We start from the raw sequence: 13,031 nt of genomic DNA on the forward strand, positions 1-13,031 counted from the left end.
GGGCCTGGCTTGATTGCCTTGCGGTGCTATCAGGGTTTGAACGCCAGAGTCCCCCACCGGGTTCCTGCTTCAGGACTAGAAGCTCCTGCTTGCAAGCCGTGGAATAGGCATTGGTGGAGGACATTTTACCGCCCAACATCAGGCGCCCCACTGGACGCAGGCTGTAGGAGGAGGAACCAGCAGTGATGGCAGGCAGCAGTGGTTCCCTGTGCTCGAGCAAGGCTGCCAGAGAAGACAACAGTTAAGTCCCTCAGCCCCTGCCTCAAGGCTGCAGGGAGGAGCTTGGGGCCCACTAGGCCAGCTCCAGCGTTTCTCTCAACTTCAACCTCCGCATTGTGGAGTCCTGCTTTCAGACTGTTGCTGTGGGCAGCTGCCAGCTAATCTCAACAGCCACACCTGTGAACCACCCTGAACTGGAGCCTGGCGCATAGCTTGCATGAGTGCCCACATTGATAGGAGAGCACAGCATTGAAGGAGTGACCTATTGTTTGTAGACACTATCTGAGGTAAGATAGCCAGCCACTGTGGCCTTAGAAAATGTTCCCCCAGTTTGTTAAATAAACCCCATTGTTGTTCCCTGAGCCCGAGTGATCCTGCAATTGACAAGAAGGGTGAGAACCGTAGCACTGTCCTTTGACCCGCAATAGCCCTGCTGTAGCAGTTTCAATACAGATGTTGCACATTTAAAAAAAAGAAAAAAAATCCTATGGCATTTGAAGATCTTTTGTTCTTTTAAGAGGGTATTAGCTATTCCATCTTATGACTATGTAAAGGAACTAGGATTGTAAGAAGAAATTCACGGACTCAAGCCTGACCAAGCCTTATCCTGCCTGGTTGTGAGCTCTGTGGCAAGAATAGCCTATAATGTGAGCTCAGGAGAGAGGATTCCTTGCAGCTGGGGCAGAACCTAAAGGTGCTGAGAGCTGGATTCTATCTCAGGAGCTCACTCCCCAAAGCTTGGAATAATTATTTGAAGCTCAGAGGAAAGCTAAGAGTGTGATGGAGAGCTAATAATAGAGCTCTGAGAACATTTAATGGACAAGCAGAGGAAGAGAATCTGAAAAGCAGCACGAGAGGACTAAAAGTTGGGTAAGTTTTGGAGTTGTCAAATTTCTAAGGTTTGAGCAAATGGTTCATTTCTTTGGCAATTGATTTATTTTTGCAAGTTTTGATTGTGGGTTTTAAAATGCGAAAGAGTGGAATGTGAATTGGAGTAAGAAATCTTTCTTCAAGTCAATTTTCAAGAAAATTGGGTATATCAAAATACTAAAGGAAAGTATTCAGGGTAAAGTAATATGTTCAAGATATAAGGGGGAAGGCAGTTAATTGATAATCTTCAAGTCACATATGGAATAATACTTTTTTGAGAGTCTATAGGTATATTTTTATTTAGTGTGACTAGACAGAAAAAGAAAATAATCAGTGTGTGTGAAATAAATTCATGGTACTTGTGGTAGCAGTTTAATGGAGTATTGGTGTGTTAAAATGCCCAAAATATTCACTGAAAGTGGGGAAGAAATTGAAATTAAAGTTTAAAGAACTTAAGAAAGGCTGGCTCTGAGCAAGAGCAGTGAATATTGGGAGACAAAACTAAAAAGGGAAATACAAGATTTCTGGGCTGCATTGAAAATCTACTTATAACTACAAATATATAAAATCATTGTTTAGAGCTGTGCTTTCCAATACAGTAGTCAGTAGCCATGCCTGTCTATTAAGTTAATTTGTTTTTAAACATTTTGAAAAGATAGGTTTATTAGGAAAAAGAGAAAAAGAGGCACCTGCATAGTCATAGGCAGGCAGGAGAGCTGCTTTTAAATTAAAATTTAAGTCAATTAAAATAAACCAATAACAGCTTCTTAAATGCATTAATCACATTGCTACTGCTTACTAGTTACTAGTGTGTACTGTATTGGATAGCACAAATATAGGCAGTTTCCATCACTGCAAAAAAAAACCTCTATTAAGTATCCTAGACTAGAGAGTTGGGTTGTTTGTCCACAACTGTGTTCAGCTGTCCAGGAGTAGTGGCTGAGTGCAAACCTTTGGTTGCCTTGGAATTACCATCACACCTAACCTGGAAAGAAAAGAAGAAGGCTAAAACCAAACCAAAGGTTGACACCTACCTTTGGAACTGCATCTACAAGGAAAAGAAAATAGGAAAAGGCCAAAAAATACTACACTACAGATGCCAAAGGCTTTGATATTAGATGAGACTTAATCGCATTGGAAGAGAGAATGTTTGCGAGTGAGATAATTTTAATTAAGATTTCACAGGTGGAATTGTCCTTGGTGAGGACTAAGCTAAGCATTTGGTGGAAGTGGAGAGAATTTGTAGTTCATTGGTGTTCAGAACATTTTTGTATTGACTAAAGAGAAATAATCAGGCTGTAATAGAGTCAGGAAAACATTTATTGGAGAATGAAAGTCAGGATTTTGGTGCAGTAGTTTAGGAACAGTCCCAAGGTATGTACCTGGAGGGCCAGGGCATAGGATCATGCAGGGAAGGGTCTGAGTTTAAGGCATTTGTTATGAAACTCTTGGATTGGTTCTTAATTTTTTTTTTTTTCTGTCCATGATTGGTGAGCAGATATTTGCTGAAGAAGGCCGTCAGGTTGAGGTCTACTGAAATAAACAGATGTTTCCTGTTTTTGTGGTTGCTGAATTGCAACATGGCACCTTAGAGATATGATGGAGTCTATGATAGAGTCATTTGATCCAGAGCAGATTCCACACAAAGAAATATGGTGCTGGACCGAATATTTGGATGCTGAAGTCATATGAGATTAAAGAAATAAGTAATATGTAGGAAAACAAATTGATAAATGTTAAATAAAAAATAATCAGAGTAATATAATCAAGGGGCAAGTGACCCTTAAAGCCAAAGTCTGTAGGAAAGACTATCAGGAAGGGGAGGCTGGAAACTGATGCCCATGTGCTAAAAGTGATCATCTGAAATTGGCCAAAAGGGCATTGCACATAATACAGAGGTGGGGGAAGTGAATGTGAGATTTGGCCCTAAAAATAAGGGTGATAGAAAGAGAAAGTTTAATAAATTTGGGTTTGGACCTCTCAGGGCATGAGTTCCCAGATCTGTCATTTATGATGGGTATAGGTAAAGTGGGGGCCACTAGGATGGCTGATGCTGCAGCAATTTGTGTGTAAAGAGTTACCTTTTATGGCAAAAAATGACTTGCTCATCTCTATTCTGGAAGGAAAATGTGATATAATTACATTTGCTAGAGAGAGATATTAAACATAAAAAGGGAATTTTATAAACTTACCAATGTTTTTATTTTTAAAAAGGCCACTAGATACACACACACACACACACACACACACACACATACCTGTGTATGTATATATAGAGAGGGAGAAAGAAGAAAGGGAGTCATATGGAATTTGATCCAATTATTATTTTGCTAATTTTGAGGATACAAAATGATTAAGATATGACGCATAGCCTTAATGAAAAAAGTATCCAATAAAGTCTGTACAAATAATCAATAAGGCCATCCAAAAGCAATACTAACAAGTGTGGTGTTTTATATGTCAATGCAGTCTTTATAATATTTCAACCCAAAAGACAAAATGTAAAACTAGTTATTCCTAGCTTATATTGAATAATATTTTCTAGTAATTATGTTTTTACTTTTTTCCAATTGAAACTTGCTAGTGTGAGGGTCTCCCCTGGTGGTGTTGTGGTTGAGCGCTGGGCTGCGAAGCTGCCCATAGCCTCTGCAGCACTGGTTCCATCACCAGCTGCCGGCAAGGGTCCCACATGGCACACAGACCTCTCCTGCCCCACCCACTGCTCCCCTCAGCAGTGTATTTCATCAGTCTGCCTGTTCTGCTCCCCGCTCTGGCTCTGGTGAATTCTCTCACCCTCCCGCGCTTCTGACTGTACCCAGTGCTTATATAAATAAATAAATCTTTAAAAAAAAAAAAAAAGAAGAAACTTGCTAGTGTGAGAAATGTTAAAACTCATTATCTTTCAATGTGTGCCCTTAAGTAAATGGGCCTCTCATACAGTCTTTTCTTGAGAGATAGCTTTTCAAAACAAAAACTTGTCCAAAGATTCAGTGTCTATGATAGAAGGAAATATTTTAAAAAGTTGTGTCTTTCAACTTTATATCACATCTTGCTCTTCTGACACGTTTTAAACAGAAATTTTGAAATATAACCAGACAGGCACATGTTATCTACCATGTGTGTCAGTAGATTGTCAAAAAATAGTCTGTGTTAGTTTATCTGGTTCACAATTCCTATGCTGGATATTTAATGCACAATTTTGTATCACCTGTGTATGCTATGTTTTTTGTGAGGGTGAGTAAAAAAGACATATAATAAAGCTTTTTTTGGGTGCTAAAATGCTACATCAGTCACCTTAATTTGCTGCAAATAAGACTAAATTAGAGTTTAAAATCAGAACACTGCTACCCTGTTCTTCTGGTAGCAATGCAGCATCCTAACAGCAGGTAAGCCATCACAAGATTTAGAGCTCAGCTCAATCAGTGGCAACAAAATTAGAAATAAATAGAGGAAGATCAATACAAAGTGTTGTCTGGAATAATGAAACAGCCCTTGGCTGGAAAAATCTATTTTATTTTTCTTCTTTTAGCAAGGTGTTCTGGAAATATCTAACCTAGTTCTATAGAAACTCAGTCCACTTTGTTTATAATGACAAAGAAGAGTCAGTGGTATTATAATTTATGCTTTATTTAATGTATATATGTAAATGTGGCACATATTATATATATACACACACATATTGTCAAAGATGAACTGGTAGAACATTAGGGAATTTAGAGAACACAGTGTTAATTATTAAAATTATATTACATTGACAAAAACTGCTTTAAAGGTACCTATCATTTGTTATGTTGTTAACCTTTCATTGTATTTCCATGAATATATTCCTTTAAATTTAAGAGTTTATGATATTAACCTTGCAAGGTGACTTACAACAGAAGCTTCTAATATATTTAATGTCAAGATAGTGATGTATCTTGGAAAAGGAAAAATAATCACCAACGTTGCTCATTGCATTCCCAAGATTCATGAAGTGCTGGATGCAATCTGTGAGCTAAGGAGTTTTGAGCTGCCTCTTCGCCTCCTGTGTTCAGGGGCCAGGTTACAACAACAGTGTACCTTGTTAGAATACTGGGTCCAGCTAAATTCTAATAATTGAGTATTGAGGCTTAGTGGAGGAATTAGCCTTCTCTGTGGTGTTATCAGGTGACTGGAGTCCAATGGTTATGATTGCAACTAGATAATGGAGCTATTAAGTGGCAGGTTTCACCACATCTGTCTTAGTGTTAGGGAAAAAATAAAACTTTTATTTTGGTAACAGAGATGGAATTGCTTTGGTAATGTTCAGGACTTGCAAGAGCAGTTTCAGTTTCTGAAACCATGAGTTTAAGCCAGTTTCCCTAACATTGTAGGGAAGGAAATCACTTTTCTGACAGGCCAGACAGAAGATACTGTGTCCTAAGAAATTACCTGTTTCCTTTTTTTAGAGAAGATTTATTTATTATGCATATAATAGCTGGGGTACAGGCCAGAGATGCGGCGGGGGTGTGTGTATGTGTGTGTGAGAGCATTCACCAGAGACTGAGTAGGGAACAGAACAGGAAGATTGACCGAAGTACACTGCTAAGGGAAGGAGCGGGCGAGACAGGAGAGGTCTACTGCGCCGTGTGGGTTTCTCTCTGGCAGGCTGGGGATCGAACTCGTGCTACAGAGGCTGCGAATTGCTTCATAGTGTGGTGCTTAACCCTTTGCACCACCAGGGAGGCCCACCTGTTTCCTTTCAATATCTTTGTTTGAAAATGACTCAGACTACATCTGGCTCTTGAATATTAGCTAAAATGGGGGCTTCTCTAAATGTTTACCTATAAATCAGAGCTATGGATAAATAAGACAATCCCCTTAAAAATGCTCTTTGAAAGCTTGATGTTACAGTATAACTACCATAACCAAACATAAATAACATTCCATTTCAATGAATAAATAACTTGAAGGAGATATTTAAGAAATACATGAGAAACATCTTTTCAAGTAAAGGAAGTAGCAAAACTAACTAATAAAATATCCCTCTCTTATGAAGGAACATAAATACCAACTCTATTTCAAGAGGTAATTCCTTTCCTCATGGGACTTGATCCCTTGGAAAAATATTAGTTTTTTCATCTTGCAAAATTTTAAATTAAGGCATGTCTAAAGGTATAATAGTTTTGTTAATCCTCCAATATGTTGTCTACTAAGGTATAATACATACACATAAACACATGAGAACAACCAAGACATACACAATCATTTTTATTGCTTAAAAATATTTAAGTAGAAATAAATTTAAGTATAAATTATTGCCATATTTAGGGGAGATTTTAAATTCCTTCTCAAGTGTATTTTGAAAAGCTTGTTTTATATTCCCTCTATATAAAAGTTTCTGTGATTAAAAAAAAACCTTTACTTAATTGTAATGCAATATGCACACTCCATTGTTTTACATCACCTGTCTTTTTGTTGCTTTCATACTATATTTACATTTTAAAAATATAAAACCTCAGACAACTTTATTTAAAGATCATTATATTCAGAGTGATTGTACTGGAATGTCAATGACTGTAATGCCAATTTAAGTCAGCATTTATTTACAATATGTGATTTTTTTAAAGAATACTTTTCACAGAAAAAACATAACTGGAAAATGTTAAGGATACCATTTCATCTGTCAACACTTCTAATTTATGTATGCAAATTTAAATGAGCTTATAATTTAGTTAATCTACCAAAGCCAGATGTGTAATATGTCACTTCAGAAAATAAACACTTGGCCACTTTAATAGCTGGAATAATATAATCAACAAGCCTGAATCAATCCTCTATAGGCTGTAGTTTCTAAGATAAAAGGAAAAAGAATATACCATCTAATTACTGCCTTAGACCTTTGAATGGTGAAAGGATGTCAGTGTTGTAACTCAAAGGTGGGTGATAATGGGAAACAGCTGCTTTATTTTCCATCCCTTTGAGATGACACTTGGAGCAGCACCCCTTTCTCAGCTCTTCAGAATTAGGTCATTATTTGTTACCAGAGTTGTTTAACACCATAGACAGGGGATTCATTTTAAGGAATAAAATCTCATTACCCAAAGTGTTTTATGGGTACTCTGAAAACACGTAAAGTGAAATTCAAAACTAGATATTTTCATAGGCAGAATATTCTAATCCGGATATATGTATCTGTAAATTCTCACTTGATTAGGTTCTGGGAGCCAGGAGATTTTAAGTTCTAAGCAAAATTAAAGTGAGGGGTAGTGTATTTTCTTGCAGGTTACTTTATAATTTTTTTTTTATTTTCTCTGGAGATTTCATGCTTTTGTATTCACTTTTGTACAATAAGGAATAGAGTGTGTTTCTACCATTGTAGATTTTGTGGTGAATATAGGAGTTATAATTTGACTCCATTTTCCTTTTTTTTAATAAAAAGTCACTACTCATATTAATTTTGCATGTTTTTGAACATAACATAAATCATGCTGCATACACGCTATGTGCATTTTAGTTCTCTTACTAAGTCTGTGAAACATAATATTTATTTGTAATTAGCAGTAGTTTACCATTTTCATTGCTATGTATCTTCCTTTGCAACTTACCATAGTTTATTTACACAGTTGACTACTGATGAATATTTGAGCTTATTTTCCTATTTTTTTGCATTTTAAAATAAATTTTCTATTAGGGCTTATGTTTGGTTCAATATGTTCACTCATTTCCCTTGGGTGTATACCGAAAAAAGGAATTATTTTCCTTAACTTTCATAGATATAACCAATTTTCTAAATTGTTGGCTTTTATTTAATTAGAGTAACAGTCTTTATTGTCATTAATTTTATCATATGTTGTTTCTAGATTGGTGAGAATTCTAGCAAAGAAGTTCTTAATTTCATGTATTCCACTTTTTTCAATTCTTAATTTCCTTTCTATATATTTTTTATATATTGGAATTCTCTGTTAAACATCTCCTTTTCTTTAAATTTTGTTCATTTTGGCGCGCAGACCTCTCCTGCCGCCGGCTGCTCCCCTCAGCAGTGTACTTTGTCAGTCTGCCTGCTCTACTCTCTGCTCTGACTCTGGTGAGTTCTCTCACCCTCCCGCGCTTCTGACTGTACCCAATGCTTGTATAAAATAAAAATAAATAAATCTTTAAAAAAAATTTTGTTCATTTCAGTCTTTCTGTAAACTTAATTTTTTTTAAAGTAAATGTTTGATAATGCTAATATACAAGTGACCTGAGATCTGTTTTCATAGTCTGCTGTTTAATACTTTTTGGTTATCTGGTCGTACTTGATTCAGGCCTCTTAATTTTCAGTACTATCCTGCTACTGTATGTGAAAACATAATAGAAAATCTGGATGATATAAGTTTTAAAGCAAGATTTTTTTTTCTCTATCAGGTAAATATAGTACCAGTGACTTGCTTTGATATTCTCTTAGCTTGGTTGTAGACTATCACAGGATCTTGAACCCATCGCTGATATATGAATAAAAAGATGTAGTTGAAACTATTGCTTACTATGTTAAGGAATTCATGTTGGTAACCAACATTTGGTTAATAATCATTTTATATTTTTTTGTGTGTATGTATATGTGGTTTATATTTTATATTAAAAAGTGAAATAGTTCAAACCAAAGATGAGACTATGAGAGTTCCTTGAAATATATCTAACAATCCTAGTTAAAATGATAAGTATACAGTGTTAATAGAAAAATAATATATTAGAACTAGTAAGCTCAATGACAAAAATGAGATTTTTTAAGTAATTAAATGCAAGACAAAGAGATGGAGAAATACGAAGTTAAAGTAGAAGTCATAAATATAAACTACAACGAAGAGAACAAAACAGAATAGTAAGTTGTCAAATAAAAAAAAAAATTCCAAAGGAAACAAAGATATGTGTCCTCAAAGTGCTTAAGAGAATGAATAAAAGAGTAGACAGACAACTCTAAACATTTATGCAAAAAAAATCTACAATAAAAACAAATAAGCAAATATATACACAAATACATGGGTACACATATATGTACATGCTAAATAGAGAACTTACAAAGGTATTAGAGTAAAATATTCATAGCTAACTCATGCTCAGTGCTCATAGAAAGCAATGATAAAATAGTCACCTATTAATTCATCAATAAATTTGTGCAACTACTATTTTTCAATCATGGTCCAGGTGCTTGAAATATGCACATTAAGAAAAGAGAAAAATGCACCTGTCTGCCCACTGTCATCACTCATTTTTATCCTAAGTGTCACTTACTGAGTCTTCAAGTGGTAGGGTAAAATATCTTTTAACGCTCAGAGATTCAAGGGATTCATCAACTATCAACTACACCCTAATTTGAAATAATTATCAGAAGACACACTCAGACTAAAAATGTAACCCCATCCCCCCCAAAAAAAAAAAGGTGGGTTGGGAGAAATGAGAAGTTTGAGAGACATTTAGATTGACTCCTTAAGTTAGCATGTAATCTTGTATTTGTTTCCTTTGAATAAAAAAGGAATTAGGTAGTATTACTATTGAGCAAATTATGGCAAATTCATCTTTTCACATTTGTTTTTAATTGCATTATATTGGCTTTTTATGTTTAATATTCCATATGTTCAAAAATATTCCATATGTGCAGCATTTATACAATATATCTGTTCATTTTTAATATTTATTTCTCTAGTATTTTTAAAATGTTTCATTAATCTTCCCCTTCTGTTTTAAGGAAAATTGTTTTATAGAAAATATTTCACTTTTCTATTATCTCTCATTTGCTCTGACTTTGAAATTTATAGGATTTACCATTTTTTAATAAAAGATAATTCAGTTGTTTATGTTTTATAATTACTGGTAAGATAGTCAAGATCACAGCTCTTTAGGGTAAAGATCTGTGCCATCTTCAAGATACATTATCTTTACAATTGCTGTTTGAAATAGCTTATTTTTCCCCCATTAAACTAGCATTTGTATATATACATTCTTAACTATGTTTCAAACACTAAACCAGACACTTGATATATAAAACAGGTCATCTTGGCCTTAAATAGGTGTAAGGGATGAGCAAGCAAATGCATACAGTCATTTATAGCATGGGATATTGAGTTCTACATCAATCTTTCATTTTTACAATGATGAAACTTCAAACAGAAATACCATGCCAGATGCCTGCTCTGATGAACTGGTATGCTGGCTATTGTGCCATATAGTGGTGAGTGGAAAGCTATTTCCTGATGTATCCACATCTTTACAAAAACATTTCACTTTTTTGGAGGGGAATCAAATACTTAATGGTATTGTGCTTGTTTTTATTTTATTTCTTTTATAGCTACTTTCTAAGGTCATGGGCATATCGCAGATATTTTTCTTGAATTCCATTTTTCTTTGACTTTAGTGAAACATATCTTATGTTTGTCTTCTTGAGATTTTTATTGTCACTTTCCTACTTTATGTTCCCCAAGTTGCTCCTTAGGATTCTTTCATTATTTTTCACTCGTTTACTTACTTTTAAAATTGTACCAGAGACCCTTTCTATTATTTTCATCTCAAATGCGGGAAAAGCATTGTCAGAACAATATTTTTACAGTGAGGTAGCATTTCAGTCTTTTAAATTTTATTTTCAAGTTCAACAAAAAATTCTGGATTATAGTAAGAGATTAAAAGAACATAAAATATGGTGTTTTATCAAACAATATTAAACTTTTAACAATTTATTTGAAAAACATCTATCAACCTATCATGCTTTCTTTTTCCTAACAGGGTTTAAAAATTGTGTTATTTTTATTGAAGTTATATTGGTTTACAATATTCTATATGCTTGAGGATTGTAGGTTCATACCTCATCAGGAGTATGTAACCATACCATCCCCACCAACGAAAATGCCAGTAATCTTTAGTGCATTTTACTATGTTAATTTCTTCATGTTTTGTAAATACTACTTAAATGCCTTTTTGAGAAAAAAGGTGAAATTTTTCAGCATCAGAAATGAAAATAAGTTGGGTGTATCCATCATTAGTCAACATCTGTTACCTACTCTATGACAGATGCTTTGTCAACACCTGGGGATAAAGCAGGGCTAAAGTGCCTTTTGATTACTTTGACTTTAGATTTGAAAAAGCTGCTTGCCTTAAAATAAAATAGCATCAAATGCAATATGCTTGGTATTTAGTGTCTTGAAATATATCAGATGTAGGGCCTCCCCGGTGGTGCAGCGGTTGAGCGCTGGGTTGCAAAGCTGCCTGCAGCCTCTGCAGCGCTGGTTCAATTTCCAGCTGCTCCCCAGCCACCGGAGGAGGGTCCCACATGGCACACAGACCTCTCCTGCCACCCGCTGCTCCCCTCAGCAGTGTGCTTCGGTCCTTCTGCCTGTTCTGCTCCCTGCTCTGGCTCTGGTGAATTCTCTCACCCTCCCGCGCTTCTGACTGTACCCAGTGCTTGTATAAATAAATAAACAAATAAATCTTTAAAAAAATATATATCAGATATAGTGAGTTACTAAACGATAGGTACATCTCCCCTACCCCCCCCGCCACTGCCTTGGTAGCTGCCAACAGTAATGGATATTACCTGGCATCAGTGACTTGCCTTATGCCCTTCTCTATTGTGCCCTTTGCCCTTATCCTGTGACAGGTGCTTGATGAAGCCTTGTTTTTTCAGAGTGTCTTTGGTATTTATTGCCTTCTGTATCCATGTATCGTGTTACTTTAAATGGTCTGCCTTATGTTAATTAACAACATCTTTATATTTTTTTTCTCAGTTTGCAAGTTGATTGACACCATTATCTTGATTTATCACCTCCTTTATGTAAAACATTTCAGTCTGTTTGGGCATAGAATACATTGCTTATTTTAACTCTTTGGCATTAGGTTATGTCTGTACCTAGCAATTGCTATAATAGTTCTCTGCTCCTCCTTTTTACCTCCTGCTGCCAGCCTATATGGCTGCCGTCTGAGACTTTCTTTTTCTCCAAGATTCATTACTCACACATGATACCATGGTATTGCAAGAAAGCACTTAGGAGTGTGAGCATGGGGCATGCACACCTATAAATAGACAGAAGTGAGAGATGAGGAGAGAGATTGCAGAGGAGATCTTGGAGGCTAGGAGGCTCGGCTGCTACCTGCTTGCCCTCCTGCCTGCGGGTCTCCTTGTATAGGGATGCCTGCTTCAGCATTAAAGACATGTGAGATATTCCTAAAGCTCCAAGATTCTTTTTCCGTTTGCCTGAATCAAAGGTGAATCTGCCCAACCTGGGACAGTTGCGTGACAGATGTGTATGTTTTGGTAGAAGTACTTGTTAAGTTTGGTAGATAAACCTTATTCTCATAAGGTTAAACTATCTTTTGTTAGGGAAAACAAAGACAGTAAAGCACAAACAATATACTATAGTAATAAGGCCGTATTAATAGTGTAAGTCTAGCAAAGGGGACAGAAGAGTGATGGGAATGATGACAGGCTGATCATTTATAAAGAATGTGAGGTGATTCCTTCCTAACAAGGAGTTTGCATAAATGGGTAAAGGGCGAATGTTCATGCAAAGAGTTTTATCCAATCAGATTGAAGAGCATTTCAGTAGGAGGATGAATAAGAACAAAACCTGGAGGTAGGAATGAGGGCATTTGTTTGTAGTACAGGAAAGAAACTTTTGGGACTGAATATAGAATGCTAATAATAAGCAGAAAGGGACTTTAGACAGCTGTAAACATCATTTTTAAAATTCCCATTTTAGAGATGTGAGTTTGATGGTTTTTAAAACAATACACAGATGCAATGCTTTTATTTTTAAGATTTATTTATTTATACAATCACTGGGTATAGTCAGAAGCGCGGGAGGGTGAGAGAAATTCACCAGAGCCAGAGGGGAGAGCAGAGCAGGCAGACTAATGAAGTACACTGCTGAGGGGAGCTGTGGTTGTGGCAGGAGAGGTCTGTTCACCAAGTGGGACCCTCCCCCAAGGCCGGGGATTGAACTGGTGCCGCAGAGGCT

At 36.0% G+C, this 13,031-nt stretch overlaps 1 protein-coding gene across 3 annotated transcripts in view; it reads left to right on the plus strand.

The window, feature by feature from the left end:
* The first annotated feature begins 328 nt into the window (after window positions 1-328).
* MGAT4C (MGAT4 family member C) overlaps window positions 329-13,031 on the plus strand; it is a 607,576-nt gene continuing 594,873 nt past the window's right edge. For all 3 annotated transcript variants that reach the window (XM_054696163.1, XM_054696162.1, XM_054696164.1), the window contains exon 1: window positions 329-1,089. The gene's annotated coding sequence lies outside the window, so the exon portion shown is untranslated. The remainder of the gene's footprint in view (window positions 1,090-13,031) is intronic.

Source organism: Talpa occidentalis, unplaced genomic scaffold (genome assembly GCF_014898055.3).
Source record: "Talpa occidentalis isolate TD23 unplaced genomic scaffold, MPIMG_talOcc4v2.1 talOcc4.16, whole genome shotgun sequence".
Classification (NCBI taxonomy): domain Eukaryota; kingdom Metazoa; phylum Chordata; class Mammalia; order Eulipotyphla; family Talpidae; genus Talpa; species Talpa occidentalis.